The sequence below is a fragment of the Ursus arctos genome, unplaced genomic scaffold (assembly GCF_023065955.2).
Source record: "Ursus arctos isolate Adak ecotype North America unplaced genomic scaffold, UrsArc2.0 scaffold_31, whole genome shotgun sequence".
Lineage (NCBI taxonomy): Eukaryota > Metazoa > Chordata > Mammalia > Carnivora > Ursidae > Ursus > Ursus arctos.
In genome coordinates, this window is record NW_026622997.1 from 757,910 (window position 1) to 776,375 (window position 18,466).

At 47.4% G+C, this 18,466-nt stretch overlaps 2 non-coding genes across 2 annotated transcripts; one reads left to right on the plus strand and one right to left on the minus strand.

Moving 5' to 3' along the window:
- The first annotated feature begins 2,433 nt into the window (after positions 1-2,433).
- TRNAQ-CUG (transfer RNA glutamine (anticodon CUG)) lies at positions 2,434-2,505 on the plus strand. Its single transcript has one exon. It is a non-coding gene; the product is annotated as a tRNA-Gln (tRNA).
- Positions 2,506-2,804: 299 nt separating this feature from the next.
- On the minus strand, positions 2,805-2,910 carry TRNAL-CAA (transfer RNA leucine (anticodon CAA)). The gene is made up of 2 exons: positions 2,873-2,910; positions 2,805-2,850 (listed from the first exon to the last, which is right to left on the minus strand). It is a non-coding gene; the product is annotated as a tRNA-Leu (tRNA).
- Positions 2,911-18,466: the final 15,556 nt, after the last annotated feature.

Here is an 18,466-nt window from a genome sequence, read left to right on the forward strand (position 1 = left end):
TGCCAGAGGTGTTAGAACGACTGCATATTTGGCTCATAAATCAAATAAGTGGATTCATGAATTTGTAAATGAATTTTTTAAAACCCCAACCCGATAAACAGGAAAGGAGCAATGCAGCGTGCTGGGGCCAGCGCAGGAGGCCTCGGTGCAACTTCCCGACCCCGGCAGGCTTTCCTCCTTCACTGGTATTCCTGTGGGTGTGCGCTGGCATGCTCACTTATCCCTCAATCCATTCCTCGCATTTGCCGAAACTTTCGGAAACTGTGGTGTAATTGCCGGCTTTTCCTCCTGCGTCCTGAGCTTCGTCGGACACAAAGCCGCATTTCTCTGGCTTCCCCATATCGGGAAAGCGGAATACACACGTGTGGTAAATTTCAGTGAATAAATATATGAAAGAATAGCTTTCTACTTTGCGAAGTGAGCAGGGTATACAGAGCGGAGCACCCAGGAAGACCCTGAGATCTTCGGTTTCACGTAGGGTCATGTGTTCTGAAGCCCCTTTTTCCGGGACAGCCCAGCTGAGGCTGGTTGTAGGAGTCCGATGACGCCACAAGGACTTGCTCTTTGGATTCAGCTCTGCTACCAGGTGAGTGCAGGTCATTTCTGCTTAGATCACCAGACGACAGCCTGTTTCCGGACTGTGGGGCCCAGGCATTTCTCCGCCCTCCCCACACTGCTCCCGTTGCTGGTCTCACTTTCTCGCTTTCACCCTGCGGGATTTGGAACCACTCACGGGCAATCCAAGGAGAAGGTGCTCCCTTTTGAATTCCACCCTCAAAAATAAACGAACCCATGGCCACCTGCCCCATTTTCCAGGTCTTTACCCACGTATCCTTTCCTAGGGAATAAATGTGCTAAGGCTGAAAAAGCAGTCATTCATACCCCTTCCCCTTGCCTACCTCAGAGAGGAGTTGAAAGCCCATAGTTAAATAATGGCCTTTTGATGGGCTGGTATCCTTTTAAAACCAGCGGACATTTTTTTTTTTTTAATTCTTTAAGAAATAAGGCTGCGGCTCATGGGAATAAAAAGGATGCCACCTGTACTGGGGGAGAAAGACTTGGTTCACTCCTCAGATCTAAGATGAATTAGACCATCTTTTAAGGCCAGGAGACTAGTGAACATGGGATGGAAAGTTGTGTGTGCATAAACATGAGAACGTTAGTCACCTGGCCAAAAGTCGACTTTCTCGCTTCTCTCCCCCCACCATGTTTATTGAGCCTCTATCTTGTGACAGGCACCTTGCCGGGTTGGAGATCCAGCAAAAGGATGAGCTACAGAAAATGATTCAGGATTCCTTAGCAATTCAGCCTGGGGGGAGGGCTACCAGAGCACTTGGAGAACAGACGGTCAATTTATGTTGAGCGAAGGGCAGTTTATATCTGAGTGTTTCCTCCAGTCATGGTGTATATACGATCTCTTTATTATGTGTTGTTCTTACAGTTACTACGTAAATAATCACATTATCTTAATGAAGTTAAGATTTTGAAAAACTAAATGAGTATGCCTAGCACTAGATGTCCTCTCTTGCCATCCATACCCAAGAACAGCTGTTTATGGTTCTGTGTGAACACTGGAATGTCCACCTGGGAGCTGTGACCTGGAAAGGGCAGAAACAAAGCAAAACAAAACAAACGATGGGGTAGTCATCCCTATGAGCCTTGTCAGATTTAGCTTGGAGAGAAAGAAAAGGAACCCCTCCCAGTGTCTAACGCTGGGCCCTTCCACTGAATATTCATGCACTCACCCTATTATCTATGGCCTCAAGCAACACGCTGGATGAAGCTTCTGTTAGTACCAGGCTCCTGGGGTCAAAGAGGAGAGAGACGGGCCAGCACCGAGACCTCTTCGAGTGGGACCGCAGGTTTCCAGGTTCCGAGCCCACGATGACCGCTGCCAGGGAAGCAGCACCGCCCTGCAAGGTTGTTCCAAAGGCGTCTGCAGGTCCTTGGAATGAGTAAGCGAAGCTATAGGAAGGAGATGCTGTACTTTTCTTTTCTCCCCTTTGAACAGAGAGATGAAAATCCAATTTGCCTTTGCGTGAGTCAGAAATGAGGGCAACATCAAAACCACTGGGAGAATATCCTCCGGTCCCTGCGCTGCCCTGACATCCAGGGGAAGAAACCCGGGAATTAGGCGCGGTGGAGACGGTGGGTGAGAGCCCCTCCCACCACCTGCCACCCATGTGCTGCTCGGGGTTCGGCCTTTCCATCGCCTGGAGGCTGGAAAGTGCAGGGATTTTCCACTTACCCCCCAAAAAAATGCCCTCGTAGATTAAAAAAAAAAAATCAAGAAGAAAGAAGAGACAGAACTTTCATTGAAAGGGATGCTTCATTTTCAATTGTATTCTATGCAGCTCTCATTTTCTTTTTAAAAGAAGGCTCAAAGGAAGAAGAGATCTCAGATGGACAGCGTATACAAGCATCATCAAGTGGGGTTCCATGGTGTAATGGTTAGCACTCTGGACTCTGAATCCAGCGATCCGAGTTCAAATCTCGGTGGAACCTTCCTATTTCCCGTCTTTTTACCGGACTTCCTGCTTCCCTTACGGCCGGCGATTTTTGATGGGCTGGGGCAGGACCCCCGGCCGCGGCCCCCGGCTCCCGGGCGCAGGACCCGCGGTAGGGCGCCCACGTCTCCGTCCCGGGTCGGCGTGCGGTGCACAAAGACGGCACCGGGGACGACGAGGGCCCTGGCCGACTGCAACCCGGACGGGGGAAGGAGGGCACAGACCTCACCGAGCCCGCTGCTTGGGTCGCAGAAGGAAAAGCAGAAAGAAAACCGAAGAAATGCGGAGAAAAGGGTATGTCAGAAGTGGGATTCGAACCCACGCCTCCATTCGGAGACCAGAACCCTCTTTCCGAGGAAGCGAAGCTTGAGTCTGGCGCCTTAGACCACTCGGCCATCCTGACACCCGGAGGTACGCCCCCTGAAGAAGTAAAATCTTTCATTCTTATGAACTAACGCCTCCTCTGAGCCGCCGGGATTTCCTACCGCTTCGGGTGCATCCGAGAAACCCGAATGAACTGAACCGCTTTCCTGGCGGATCCGGAACTTGGAGTGAACTCGCGAGGCTTTGCTCTGGACGCAGGCGGCGACTCGGATCCCTCTCCCGCCCTCTGCCTTCCCCGCCCCGCCGGGACCCCGGGCCCGGAATGGCCCCAGCTGACACTGGAGAGCCCCTGTGTCTACCAGCAGCGCGGCTCGGGAAGAACGCGCGGAGCCCAGCGGGTGTAGGCTGGGAGACCACCGGCGCGCGGGTCTAGACCGCAGAGGGGCGGGGCGAGCGGGCGGGGAGCTGCCGGCCGCTGCGGACTGAGTTGCGCGCGGGAGCCCGGGGTCCGCGGGCGACAAGGAACAGACGGCGGCCCCGCAGGCCCCGCAGGCACACGGGTTGGCTCCAGCCCCGCGTCCAGCAGCAGGTGCGCAGGCCGGTCTTCGGCCGGGAACCACGGACAGCAGCTCTCTGCGGATGCTCGTGCAGAGATTTCCAGGGTAAAGACCAAAACTGACACAGGAGCTGGGAAAGAGCTAAAGCGAAACACACACATGCGGGAAACTGAATTTTTAAAAAGCATAATTAAGTCCTCAGTGAGGTAAGAGAAGATACAGCGTTCCTGAAACAAGGAGAGAAGGGGGAAGCCTGAAAATTACTATTATGATGGCAGAAATGTCCTTGTAAGAATTTCAACATAAGGTTGCAGAAATCTCCTTGAAAGTGTGGGGCGGAGATGGAAACCAGAAGAGAGTCCAACAGAGCATGAAAGGGTACTTGGTAGAAGGTGTGCGTCAAACCACCGTGGTTTCCAGGAAGAGAAGCGGAGAAAATGAAGGAAAGGAGATAAAAACATAACACAAGATTATTTTCCAGAACCGAAGACCTTTATCTCCAGATAAAATAGGCCCACCAAATGCCCTGCGTCGTGTGTGAGAAAAGCCCCACATCATGAAATATCAGAACCTCAGGGATAAAGTGAAGTTCCCACAAGTTTCCAGAGAGAAAAGAAAAAACGTGGCTTGCAAAGGACTAGGATCAGGATGGCGTCTTCTCCACACCAGCCCTGACGCTGAGGTCAGAGGAGATCTTGGAAATCACCGTAGACTTCTGAACCCAGACCTGAGGCCAGAGAAGGGTGGGCGGGCGTTTCCGGTCCTGCAAGGTTTCCAAAAAATAAAAATAAAAAATAAAAAATGGCCTCCCATGTCTTTTTCCCCAAGACGCTCGGGGGGAATTGTTCCGCCAAACGTGGAATTCCAGTAAGAAGGAAGAAGGTGTGAAATCGGGACTAGGGGACGCACCGCAGCAGGTTGGTGCGGACCCGCTCCAGGTTGCGTGCGCGCGCGACAGCAGCAGGTGCAGGGTGCGGCAGGCGGGAGCAGGGGGTCACAGCCCGAGCTCCAAGGGAGCTGACGTCGCCCCGCGCTGGGCCATAACAGGGTCAGAAAGCTGCTGCCGAATTAGGAATAAACACTTAAGAAAAGTAATCAGAGACAGAGGAGGCAATTAGGTGTGAGAGGAACAAAGGTTGTCAAAGGAAGGAAAAACTAATTATGGTCGATCATGCAGCCCAGGTCTGAAAAATATTACGAACTCATAATGACGAGAACTCAACAGTGATTTAACTAAAAGTGAAATATGTATTTGAGAATTTAAATTTAATAAGTATTTGTTGAATTAATGAAGAGTGGGTAAATAAATACATCCCCAAAAAGCAATTCATGAAGAACATATGCTTAAATATAAAGGATTCTTATGGATATATTCTTAGAATAAACATACTTTCATGAATATATTCTTTTTATGTCTCTCAATCTGTCCTTTCTCTGCTCAGCTAAGGAAAATTAAATTGTCCCTAAAATGCCATTATTAAGACAAATAATGATCTTAATGGTCAATTATAACCTCACAGAAATCTTTAAAAGCTGCTAAAACCACCCCAATGTATATGAACTGATGTAAGTTTTATAATTAGTTAAAATAAACAAGTAACTTTGGTGACCTGGTTTTCCATCAGCACATCTACTTTCTGCTTTTAAGGACACAGTGCTAAACTGAAGTGAATACACATATATGCATTTGCAAATTCGTGATCCAGCTTTTCAATAAATGGTGCTGGACCAACTGGGAAAAATAGACGTAGACCCCTATCTCACACCTGTTAAACAACAAAAATTCAACTGACCACATTTTAAAGATCTAATTGGCTATATTAAGCAACTCATGAATTGGGCAGCATCCTATCCAGCAAGTAGAGGGGAGCTCCAAGGGGCTACAGAAAGGGAAAGGTTTTTAAAGGCAGGACAAGAAAGTCATCAACAGAAAAAAAGGATTATTTCAGGTTCAATCACCTTCATTTAGGGACAAAAGGGTTTTAGTAGGTGGCTGACCTTTGGGGGATGAAGAGGGCCCATGCGACAGATTACCTTTTTGGCACTGACCAGGAAATTCCATGTTGACTGGTTAAAGCTTACACTTCTGGGGGCTGAAACTGCAGTCAGGACAGGGATTAAGTCTTGGTGTACTGACTTGGGGCCTTAACCTAAGTGGGGCCATTTGGGGATTGTGGTTTTCTTTTTAACATATCAAACATAAAAATGAATCCAAAATGGATCATTCACCTAAATATGAAAGGGAAAGTAGAGCTTCTAGAAGAAAGAGAATATCTTACTGAACCTGGGGTAGGAAAAGATTTCAAAAACAGCAGTAGTAACCAAACAGAAAAAAGTAGATAAAGCGGAATTCATCAAAACTAAAGACTGCTCATCAAAAAAGATTATTTAAAAAGTTAAAAGGGAAGCCATAAACTGGGGAAAAATATTTGCAATATACATATATCTGGCAAGGGACTCATTCCAAATATATAAAGCACTACTATGAATCAGCCAGAAAAAAGACAAATACCTTATTTTTTTAGTGGGTGAAAGACTTGATCACACATTCAGTAAAGAGGCCATTCAAATGCTCAGCAGCCATGTGAAAAGATGCTCCATATCATTAATAATCAGGGGAAATAAACTAAAATTACAATGAGTTACCTTACAAATCTACCTGAATGGCCAAAATTTAAAGAAACAAAACAAACACACCAAATGTTGGTGAGTTGTTGGACAATTAAACTTCTCATATATTTACTGCTGGAAATGTAGATTAGTACAATCACTTTGGAAAACTGTTGGCATGTCTGAAACACTGAACAGAAGCATATCCTTGATGCATTAATTCTACTAGAAATGAGTGCGTTTGTCCATCTACAGACATGCAGAAGAATGTTCGGGGCAGTTCTATTCATAATAGAATAAAATTCTTAAGACAACTCAATACCCATCAGTGGCAAAATGATAAATTGTGATATAGTCACACAATGAATCACTACAGCAGCAGCAGCAATAAAAATTGAATTATGCTACAGATAAGAACAAATCTTACAAATGTAATGAGTAAAAAAAAAGCCTGACACCAAAAAGTGCTTATTGTATGATTCTATTTATTTATTTTTAGTTTTAAAATTTTTTTTATATATATGGGCTCCTGGGTGGCTCAGTCATTAAGCCTCTGCCTTCGGCTCAGGTCGTGATCCCGGGGTCCTGGAATCGAGCCCCGCATCGGGCTCCCTGCTCGGCTGGGATCCTGCTTCTTCCTCTCCCACTCCCCCTGCTTGTGTTCCCTCTCTTGCTGGCTGTCTCTCTGTCAAATAAATAAAATATTTAAAACAATTTTTTTGATATATAATTCACATAACGTTATACATATTAGTTTCAGGTATACAATGTAGTGATTCAATATTTGTATAAATTGCAAAATGATCACACTGTAAGTCCAGTTAACAACCCTCATGATACAGTTACAAAATGTTTTTCTTCAGATCAGAATTCCTTTTTTTTCGAATTCTTAGTTAAATTCTAGTTACTTAACATACAGTGCAACATTGGTTTCAGGAGTAGAATTCAGTGATTCACCACTTACATCCAACACCCAGCGCTCATCACAGCAAGTGCCCTCCTTACTGCCCTATGCCCATCTAGCCCACCACCCACCCACCTGCCTCCACCAACCCTCAGTTTGTCCTCCATGTTAGGAGTCTCTTGTGGCTTATTTCCGTGTCTGTTTTATATTATTTTATTTTTCCTTCCCTTCCCCTATGTTCATCTATGAGTGAAATCATACAGTATTTGTCTTTCTCTGACTGACTTATTTCACGTAATACACTCTAACTCCATGTATGTTATTACAAATGGCGAGATTTCATCCTTTTTGATGGCTGAGTAGTATTCCATTGTGTGTGTGTGTGTGTGTGTGTGTGTGTGTGTGTGTGTTAATAGACACCACATCTTCTTTATCCACTCATCAGTCCATGGACCTTTGGGCTGCTTCCACAGTTTGGCTACTCTGGACAATGCTGCTATGAACATTGGGGTGCATGTGCCCCTTCTTTCCACTACATCAGTATCTTTGGGGTAAATACCCAGTAGTGCAGTTGCTTGGTCATAAGGTGGCTCTATTTTTAACGTCTTGAGGAGCCTCCATACTGTTTTCCAGAGTGGCTGCACCAACTTGCACTCCCACCAACAGTGCAGGAGGCGCCCCTTTCTCTGCATCCCCGCCAACACCTGTCGTTTCCTTTCCCTGTGCTGTTAATTTTAGCCATTCTGACCCCCGTGAGGTGGCATCTCATTGCTGTTTTGTGCGTGATTTTATTTATATGAACTTCAAGAACAGGTAAAATTAATATTTCTGGAAACTTGGAAGAGTGGTTTCCCGTGGGTAACTCTTGGGGGTGGGTACTGACGGAGGGGAAGCGTGAGGGAGCCTTGGGGAGATCAACATCATGGTCCGATTGTTGGTACACACACGGAACAATCCATCAGGCTCCACACTGAAGACCTGCGCCCGTTATGTGCATTTTACATCCTATGTTTGAAATTACAACCCAAGACGACTTCTTGCTCAGTGTCCCTTAGGTGCCCCAGACCATGAGCTCTGAAGATACTAAAGGAAGGGAGAAACTGCTGTTTCAGCGGACACTGCAGGCTCTCCGAGGGGCGGGTTCGGAGGGAGTGGGTGGCCTGCAGGGAGCTGGGGCAGCTGCCTGTTCGAGTGCAGCACAGAAACGGAAGAGAAGTGGTCCCAGAGCTCGAAGAGGTGACATCATCTTCTTGAGGCCCAGTGTGCTCCGGGTCCTTCCACGGTTGCCTGCTTGCTAGCCGGGACGCCTCTCCTACCCACCGTGATCACGCTGGGTAACCGCAGGCCGACTTGCCTGGTCACCTAGTGCACTCCTTACCGACCTGTTTCACCCCGGCTAACCAAGGGCACCCAATCCAGGGCTCGGCTGCCAGGCTGGGCTCCGCGGAACCATCCCCGCTGCAGAGCCCGGGGTGGCGCAGTCACACATCGCCGTGCACTCCGTTGTGTCTCCTGGAAACTCCTGTGCCGGAGCTCTAACCCCCAGCGGGGCCGTGTTTGGCGATAAGGCCTTTACGGAGGCAGCTGAGGCGAAACGAGGTCGTGAGGACGGGCCAGCGTCCTGAGAAGACGACGGGGAGCTACCAGGAGGCAGTGTGCACAGAGGAAAGGCCCTGCAAGGACACACCAAGGACAGAGGCCTCGGGAGAACGAACGCTGCTGACAGCTTGATCTTGGACTTCTAGTTTCCAGAAAATCAACTGAGAAAACAAATTCCTGCGAGTGCAAGCCAGCCAGTCTGGTATTGTTACGGCAGCCCAGGCCGACGAAGACACGTTCCCTGGTGGCCGGCGGGCCCAAGAGACCAAGGCGCGGCCCTCGGTCCTCCTCAGGCCCGCCCAGCACAGGGGAGTCTCTGCGCGGGACTGTGTTGGTCACAGTGTGCGCAGCCCAGCCCAGGTCCGAGCGCGGGGAGTAGACCGCACACACGGGGAGGAGGGAGCTGCCGTCCCTGCCCACCCAGCCCCCAGGGCAGCATCTGGCCTACCTCGGGTGCTCACACCAGGGTTCCTGCCTGCAAAACCCGCAGCTGCTGTCTGACCCAATGAGGATAATCGGATGTTCATTATGCGCGTCTCTCAACTTTCCTGCACATTGGAGATTTTCACAAAATGCACTTGATTACAGTTGCTGGCTTAGTTACAGGTCTTCTCTATTTGCAGAAACCGTGAGCGCCTGGAACATGTCTACCTAGTTTACTGCTGTACCCGGGCTGTAAGATGGTATGTGCTCAATCAACGTGTAATTAAAGATGAAAACGCAAACGAGAAAACAAAACCAAAACAAAAAACAAAAAACTCTAACTTTTCAGAGGTTTGCACAGAGTCCCCCCTGTTGCAAGAGTGCCTCTCTCTTCCTTGTAATTATCCTTTTGAGTAAAGTCTCTGCTAAGTCCAGATTTGTTTTTATTTGACAAATGTTTCTGGATCAACATTACTTATAAAAATTAAAATACTTAAGGTTAACTTCTTTTATGCCACAAAAAATGTCTATACTAAAGAATTTCTGTACAATGCCAATAAAATGTAAACTAGATAAACCTATGAGTTCCCATCATCTGTCAGGAAATCACAGCAATAAAGCTTTTTGTAATTAAAAAAAAAAGGAAAAAAAAAACCAAGCACCTTTATTGAACAAAATCCCCTAAACGCTTGCCGTTTAAAAGGACAGGTCAGGGGCGCCTGGGTGGCTCAGTCAGTTAAGCATCTGACTTGGACTCAGGTCATGATCTTGGGGTCCTGGGATCAACCTGCAGCTGGCTCCATGCTCAGCAGAGAGCCTACCTGTCTCTCTCCCTCTGGCCCTCCCACCTCTGCCCCTCTCCCTGCTCATGCTCTTTTGTCAAAAAAATAAATAAAATTTATTTTATGTCAAAAAATTTATTTTATGTAAAAAAAAAAAAGGACAGGTCAGATTAGCTTTTCCTCCATTGTCTCCAAAGATCTGATCCTCAGGAAACAGAACACAGTTAAAAGCTGGGAAGCAAATGACCAATTCAAAAAAGTTAATATTTAAGAGACTGGAGATAATCACATTTTTCAGGGATGGTATTACCTGAGTATGCCTTGAGTTCTCATATCCTGTGTCTGGTCTTAGATCGCTCTATAACCTAGGACTCTTCGTACTGGTCACTCGAAGTAATAACCTATACAGGGAGTGTGGTCAGGAGAACTAAACCCAGCAATTTCAGTGTCTGGGTGGGGGGAAAAAAAGTGTCTGGCAGAGCCCCGGGTCAGATGAAGAGACCGTTTGTGTAGTGGTCAGGGCTCAGACTGTGGACCCAGTCGGCCTGGACTCCCGTCCTGGCTGGTCATTCACTGACTCTGTGACCCAAGGTAGTATCCTTACCAATTTCCCCAGCCAGAAAACGGGGATCATAATAAGGGCCCATAGCTCGCAGGATCCAGGGACTCTGTGCCCAGTATACAATAGCTTCTAAGCACCTACTCTAATACCTATTAAACGAACAACTCATCTCTCCTCCATCGACCTGAATGAGAAGAGGAAGGACCAGCACCAATCCATCACTCCGTGCTTCTTCAGTCGTCTGTTTCAGGGTCTCTCTTCCTCGCCTGCTTCTGCTCCATCCTCTGGAGACAGCTGAGGAGAAGCGCACGGGGCTCGGAGTCTCACCCGGTCCTGTGTCCATCGTTCCATCAGCTCCTTCCCGGCCAACACCCCCTCGTACCACCACCGCAGGAGCCTCCGATCGGTATGCGGTGCCGGGGTTGCTCGGCTCACAGAGCCTCAGTGGTCCTCCCTCCTGCAAGGGTTCAGGGCTCAGAGTCTGTCCGTCACCGATGCTTCTTTACCCAAAGGCACCTGGCCAAGTGGATCCGGACGTCCTGTCCACATTTCTTCCACATACTCATGCCTAAGCTCAGAGCAAGTCAGAGTCTCTCACAGTTTACAACACCTCGATGGTGTCAGTGTTACCACTGTCGTGGGCAGCCCCAAAGGATCTGAGGGGCTTGCAAAGACTGCTAATCATATAATAAAACACGGAGTTTTATATTTGGGGGAAAAGTCTGAGGAGAGAGAATGCCTCGGTTTCTTGGCTTGTAACCCTTTGGTCACTTGCCTAGCTCTCTAAAATCCCTCCCTTTTTATAACTCTTAAATTATCTGTACAAAATAAAACATATATTGCAGAAAAATCAACCTAGAAAGTAGACATCACTCATAATCTATCCCCTCCTCCCAGTCCTTCTGACATATCACCCCCACTTTTTTTTAAGACTTTGTTTATTTATTTTGGAGAGAGAGCAGGGAGGGACGAAGGGAGAGGGAGAGAGAACCCCAAGCAGACTCTCCTGGGGGGCAGAGCGGATGCGGGGCTCGATCCCACGACCCTGAGATCATGGGCTGAGCTGAAAACCGAGAGTCTGCCACCGACCGGACTGCGCCGCCCAGGCGTTCACAACACGTTACACCCTTACTAATTTGGGTCATATTCCTCCACGTATTTTTTTAGTGTGTACATTTGTATGTTATTATCTTACAAAAGAATTCATTCTACATGACCTACAACTTGCTTCTAACAAAACAACACGTGGATGACCTTTCACATCCGCACATACGTTCTTTTTAATGACAGAATCGCACTGTAGTGTGTACCATAATTTTTAAACTAATACATTTTTGATGATTTTTTCTTTGCTGCTTTCTTTTTAACTACTTTGGTTCTCCTTGTCTTTCTCACTAGACCAAAAGAACTTAGATTTAAACAGTAAATAAATCTGAAAATAGCAAGATGAATGACGTCTTCTAATGGAAATTTTCGGATGCTGAGGAATGGACAGACTGCTATCTCAAAATGAAATACCTCGTGTTTCTTTTCCCGTTAGAAAAAATTTCAGAACTTATTTGTAAATGGACCAATATTTCTCAAAATCAAAAAGGAAATTTCTGAAAGAAAACTCATTCCTTCACTCAGGCAAAACCGTCTTGACAGTTTGAAATTTAAAACAGAGAATCCACTTCTCTGCGCAGAAAGGAGTGCTTTATGCCCTTGAGAATTCATTTGTGTCCTTGTTTTCTTTTAATTAGCCTTGGATAACGGAGGCATGCACACGGTACAAGATTCAAAAGATACAACAGGTCCACCAACTTTTCACCCCACGCAGAAATGCAGAAGCGTCTCCACTTACGGGGAGTCTGATCACTTCTCTGCAGGATTTTTAAATTGTGGACCTAGCAAATCCCTCCCCTCCCCTTGCATTTTGCACCCCCCACCCCTCCGGCACCAGCTATCCCTCCCTTCCAGATCAGCAAGACGCAAGGGAACGGAAGAGGGGCTGTAGGGTTCCTTACTTTGCCGCCTTTTGCGCGTGGCCCAGAAATGCTCGTCCACCTGGGGTCAGATGAATGATGAAGGAGAGGCTTCTTACCTATACTACTGGAGACAGTTCTAATATTTCTATGAAGGTTTTCTCATCTTGTGTTCATGGCTTTTGTGCTGTAAGGAATTCGACCTCGCCTAAAGACAGGTCTGGCCTTCATCTTCTCCAGGAAGTGACCTCTCAGCACGTGGGATTCCCCCGGTGACAGTGGTGTCTGCTATTCCGCGGGCCCTCACGACACACAGCCTGTGTCCTGCACACTCCTCGGGCTGGCTTCATGGGGACACTTGGCTTTGGGCGGAGGGAAGATGCTGGAAAATGAAGGAGACAAGGACAGGATGAGGAACAGAGCAGGACTGGCCCTGGTCATGTTTCACCTACTACTCTGAGTGACGTCAGAGAAATGGGGAAAAGGGAAGCGTCAAAAGGAGGTGTTTCATAGAAACTCTGAAATTAGGTCACAGATATGCTAACCCAGGGCTTGTGACAGAAACTGCTAATACCCATTTTCACCTTCCTCCTTCTTTGCTTAGGAACCCAGGTTTTTATTCTGCTTAGCAATGTGCTCAGAAAGACTTCCCTTCCCAAAGTCCTTTTGCGGTGGCCAGACATTGAAGGGAAATTTGCTGTGGGTAAGAACCTTCAAAATTAGGGTCTTCGGGACGGTGTGAGGATTTGTCTCGGTGTTCTGGGATGATGTCACGTGACGTTGGGGTCTGGGAACAACGGTCAGTAAAGACGTCTTGAGATATTTTCAGTGCGAGAAAGGTGGTTTTATTAAAGCATGGGTGATGTGGTTTTGGAATAGAGGTGAGGTTCGGTGGGGTGGAATCCAGAGCCAACGACTAAGAAAGAATTCTTGAGGCGTCTTTGGTGCAAAACGGTGATTTATTAAAGCACGGGGACGGGAGCCGTGGGCAGAAAGCGCTGGGGCCCCAGGGTCTTGAGGATTATATACTCCGGAATTGGGGGAAGGGAAAGGGAGGTTTCGAAAGAACCTTCATAGGCTAAAGAGGACAGACCTACAAGATACCTACAAGATACCAGAGGCCTGGCCATTGTCGAGTTAAGGTTGTTTTCCCCTCTAGCAAGGCATTAACATGAAGATGGTTGGGAGCTTCCTGGAGGAACGTCACAGGTCTCCCACCCACGAGTGAGGGCTGGGGGAGGGGAAGGTTGCGGGCTGTCAGCTTACACTCTGTCTTCAGCCCGCCTTCCGCTCCCTCGTCACAGGGGCAGGACCCATGAGCAGGAAGAGCTGCACTGGGGTCGTTAGGAGTGACTGGCGATATACTTTTTTTTAAATGATTTTTTATTATATTATGTTAGTCACCATACAGTGCATCCCCGGGGACGATATACTTTTAAGTTGGGAGGGGGTTAGGGACAAGTTTCTAAGGAATTTGGAAGCCAGGCTTTCAGGACCGAGAGGGGCTAGCTGCAGGTCAGATAAGGTCATTTGCGATTGTCTAGTGAAACAGTCATGAGACCCTTCGGACGTATGTTTGGAGGATGATTGCTAACAGACCTTGTGGGGGTAGAGATCAAAGAAATTGTCTCTGAAGGGATTTTATACGTTAAAGTAGACTTGCGGGATCCCGGGGATTGGGCTAAGATTGCCTTCTGTCCTCAGCAAAGTACTAACATCAAGGCCTCTGAGTTCCTTCAGGAAGGTCACTCTGCGTATCTCAAGGATTTGTCAATGGGTTTTCTAAGGAAGTTTAGTTTTTCTCCATTTCTTTTGGCTTTGTTCTCCCCATCCTGGGACACTTCCTATTTGAGTGCAGATTTTTACGTGAATTTTCTCTGACACACCCATCCGAGCCGCCGTTCGGCTCCCTCCCCTGGCTGCCCAGTACACAGAATCACGCCAGTCACTCTCCACCCTTCACATCCGGACTCACTTTCACGGCATCTTTCACACTATGCATTCATTTCTTGGTTTGCTTATTGTCCATCTTTCCCTCCGAAAGCAACTCCATGTGCCCAGAACTTTGATTGGCTCCCTGCAGTACCCTGGAGTCCAGAAGAGAGCCTGGCACGTGCTGGACACTAAGCAAACACTTGTTGAAGGAATGAATTAACGAATGAAAGGATCTCAGACGTCTGTCCGTATTATATACGTAGGTTTGACTCATTTCCTTGGGTACCGAGTATTGCACGCAAGCCTGCAGTGTTTTCCACAACCTGTCCCCTACGGAAGCGTGCTTATGTCGGGTCCAGTGTTTCACAAATCCAAACAATGCTCTGATTAGAACCCTAAGTCACCATCACCTCTGTGCAGATGGGAGAGAAGCGGAGTGGATGGCTCAAAATTTTTTTTAGCTACCGCCAAATTGTTCTCCACAATGTTCTCCCAACTCACATTCCCACGGTGCACGGAGGGCCGATTTCCTCACAATCGCTGTAATCTTTACCAATCTCATAAACTGAAAGCTTCACATTATTTCATGAACATTGAGTCGAACCCCTTTTCACGCTCATGAGCCAATCGTTCTTTTTCCTCTGTTCACATTCTTTTCTCATCTCCTCTCTGCAGTTTACTTACAGTTGCCAAAGTATTTTGTCTCTCAAGGGAAGTTATCCACTGTGTTATTTGCTAAAGACACTTTTTCCTAATTTTCCTTTATTGTTCGACTGTTTAAAAGTACTTTTCTCTATAGAAGTCATTCAATTTTTAATTTTATGTAAATGTACCCACTTGTGGTTTCTGGGTTTGTGGTCATATTTAGAAAGACCTTCCTCTAGGTGACTTTTTTTTTTTTTAAGATTTATTTATTTGACAGAGAGAGAGACAGGCAGTGAGAGAGGGAACACAAGCAGGGGGAGTGGGAGAGGGAGAAGCAGGCTCCCAGTGGAGGAGTCCGATGCGGGGCTCGATCCCAGAACGCCAGGATCACGCCCTGAGCCGAAGGCAGACGCTTAATGACTGAGCCACCCAGGCGCCCGTAGGTGACAACGTTTTTAAAAATGTCAATCTGTTTTTTAAAAAGAGCTTTTGGAGATTCATTTTTTTTTAAATTTAAACCTTTCATTGATCAGAAATATATTTTGGTACAAGAAGTAAGATGGAGGGGTCCTGACAGGGGTGCCAAGGAGGGCCTTTGGGGTTGGTCTTTTATAGGAAGCTAACCCGGCGCTTAAATCCCTTTAAAATCTCTACTGATAACACCTTCAATGGTTTACTTCCTTTTTAGGATCTGGTTATTTTTTGTTGGTCACAGGTGATTATCATAAAGACACCCAGCCCACACGCCTAGGGTAGGGTGGTCTGGATTTGTCCCCTTATCTCTCACTTTTGAGAGCTTTTTCTGTATCTTCACTTAATAAGCTTCTACTGCTTTACTAAAAAGAAAGAAAGAAAGAAAGAAAGAAAGAAAGAAAGAAAGAAAGAAAGAAAGAAGGAAAGAAAGAAATCCTGCCATTTGCAAAGACATGGATGGAATTAGAGGATATTACGCTAAATGAAATAAGTCAGTCAGAGAAAGGCAATTATCATATGATCTCACTGATATGTGGAATCTGAGAAACAAAACAGGATCATAGGGGAAGGGAAGGAAAAATAAAATAAGATGAAGTCAGAGAGGGAGACAAACTATAAGAGACTCTTAATCATAGGAAACAAACTGAGGGTCGCTGGGGGGGGAGGTGGGTGGGGGATGGGGTAACTGGGGGATGGGCATTGGGGAAGGTACGTGATGTGACGAGCACTGGGTATTGTATGCAACTGATGAATCACTGATCTCTATCTCTGAAACTACTAATACACTATATGTTAACTAATTGAATTTAAATTTTTAAAATGTGAAAAAGAAAAAAATTCATTAAAAATAATTGTATTTTATTAGCTAGGTTTAGTTTGTTGTTGCATATGCAGAAAATCCAAACAAGTGGCTTAAACAAGACCCTGGCTTTAGTCTCTCTCACATATATGAAGTTTGAAGCAAGCCTTCTGCAGTGTGTAAGGACTCCGGCTTATTTACCTTTCACTACACCATCCTAATTGGCTTCCAGTGTTCAAGATTGCTTCATGGTCCAGGACAGCTGCCCAAGCTCCTACCATCCTGTGCACATTCCAGGCTGAAAGAAGAAGGAAGGACAAAGATTAACCCCAGTGTTAGAGCTGACAGTCAGTGAGGCTCTAACAGGATGCCTGGAGGCCAGCAAGGAGGCCCCCACGGCCGGCTGTGGGGAAGGTCCGAGGCCTGTCGGATCCCACCAGACAGACCCAATATGGCGGCGCCTTGACAGGAAACCCCTGAGCAAGTGAGGAGGAAAAAGCGGGAAACCCTGCTTCCAAGAAATCCTTGCCCTAGTTAACAGCTGTCCGTAAAAGACAGAAGGTGAACTCCACCGGCATGCAGCTTGCTGGCTTGCACACTCCCCTCCCTCTCCCTCTCCAGCCGGTCTAGCCCACGCCGTCTCTCTGTCTCTGTTTCTTGCTCTCTCTTGCTCTCACATCTTGAGATGGTACTTTCACTTTTTTAAAAGGATTTGCAAGAGAGAGAGAGAGAACAAGCAGGAGGTGTGGCAGGCAGAGGGAGAAGCAGACTCCCCATTGAGCAGAGACCCCAACACGGGGACTCGATCCCAGGACCCCGAGATCACGACCTGAACCAAAGGCAGACGCTTCACCCACTGAGCCACCCAGGTGCCCCGGAACTTTCACTTCAGTGAACTTTCCTGCTTGGGTCACTCATCCACTATGCTGTGTGTCTGTCCTTGAATTCTTTCTCCTGAGACTGAGAACCCCGGGTGCCTCTTTGGGCCAGGCTGGGTCGAGGCCTCAGGGCCTGTGCCCCCCCCCCCCCCCAGTTCACCCGGCAGCAGATCCATAACCAGCTGGACGAGGTTCCAGCCCGTAGGGTCGCGTCCTCGAGCACGTACTGTACCTTAGGACCAGCAGCGAGGGGCTGGGACTACCCTTGAACTGCTATGCTGCTGTCTGCGGTGAAACTTGGAGGAGGGAGTGGAAACTCGGTATACAGTAGTCAAGCAACAGTCCTTTCTAGGTTGTGTTAAGATTGAAACACACGTATTAAAATGGATACGTGTGCCAGAAGTCCCCGGCTGGAGGCCAGGAGGTCAACTGAGCTGCAGAGATGATTTCACAACTTCTAGTTTTCAACAGCTAAAGGTCAGTAAGTTTCATACAAAACTCCAGATTTCTGGGGCGCCTGGGTGGCTCAGTTGGTTAAGCGTCTGACTCTTGGTTTTGGCTCAGGTCATGATCTCAAGCGTCCTGGGATCAAGCCTGGCATTGCACTCTGGTCGGCTTGTCCTTCACCCTCTGCCCCTCCCCCACCCCGTGCTCCTTTCTCTCTCTGTAAAATAAAAAATTAAATCTTTAAAAAAAGAAGAAAAACCCTCCAGGTTTCTGCCTTCTCTTGAACTGAAAATCTGGCAGTATGCTGGGCCCAGTTTCTCAACAGCAGTTTTTAGCAAGAGAGGAGAAGTCGCTGCGTCCTAGGAAGACCTCGGTCCCGCAATGAGTCACTGTCCCCATCTTTCCCTGTTGCTCCCTGGTCTGGGCTGCTCATTTAAGCTCCCCTCTTGCCTCTAACAGGCATTTATGTTTGTACGCCCATCACTTTACAAATAAATAAATAATGATTACTTTCAATGTGATTAGAGCGACTCCAAATTGAGAGCACAGAGGGTCTGCAGAGAAGTCTGTCCCCACTTAAGCATCCGATACCAGTTTCCTTATTTATGAAGTATGTTGGACTACGTGAAAACCAAAGTCAGTTCCTACTTTAAATGTATGCCCTGATTGAGACCTTTGAGAGAGTGAGGGTTCTGTGCAAGGCAGTCAAAGTCTTCCCCCAGAAAAGAGCCAAGTACTCCCAAGCTGAAGTTCTACCTGAACACGGGAGGCCGGCTGGAAAGGAGCGAGGTCAGTGCAGTCGGTCCGGCAGGAAGGAGTCGGACTGAGGAGCGGGCCTTGCAGAGGACTGAGGCAGGCACAGCCCAAGCCCTGCGAGGCTGGGTTGGGACTGTGGCTTCCTAAGAGGATGCCCAAGGGTTTGGACAACGTCCTGGAGGCACAAAAGGAAGCTTTGAAGATTTCTGAGTGAGAAGGGAGAGAATGAAAGGGGCATTTTAGGGTTTTATTAATGATGACTCTCACGCTGGAGGCGTTCTATAAAGAGGTTGGAGGGAA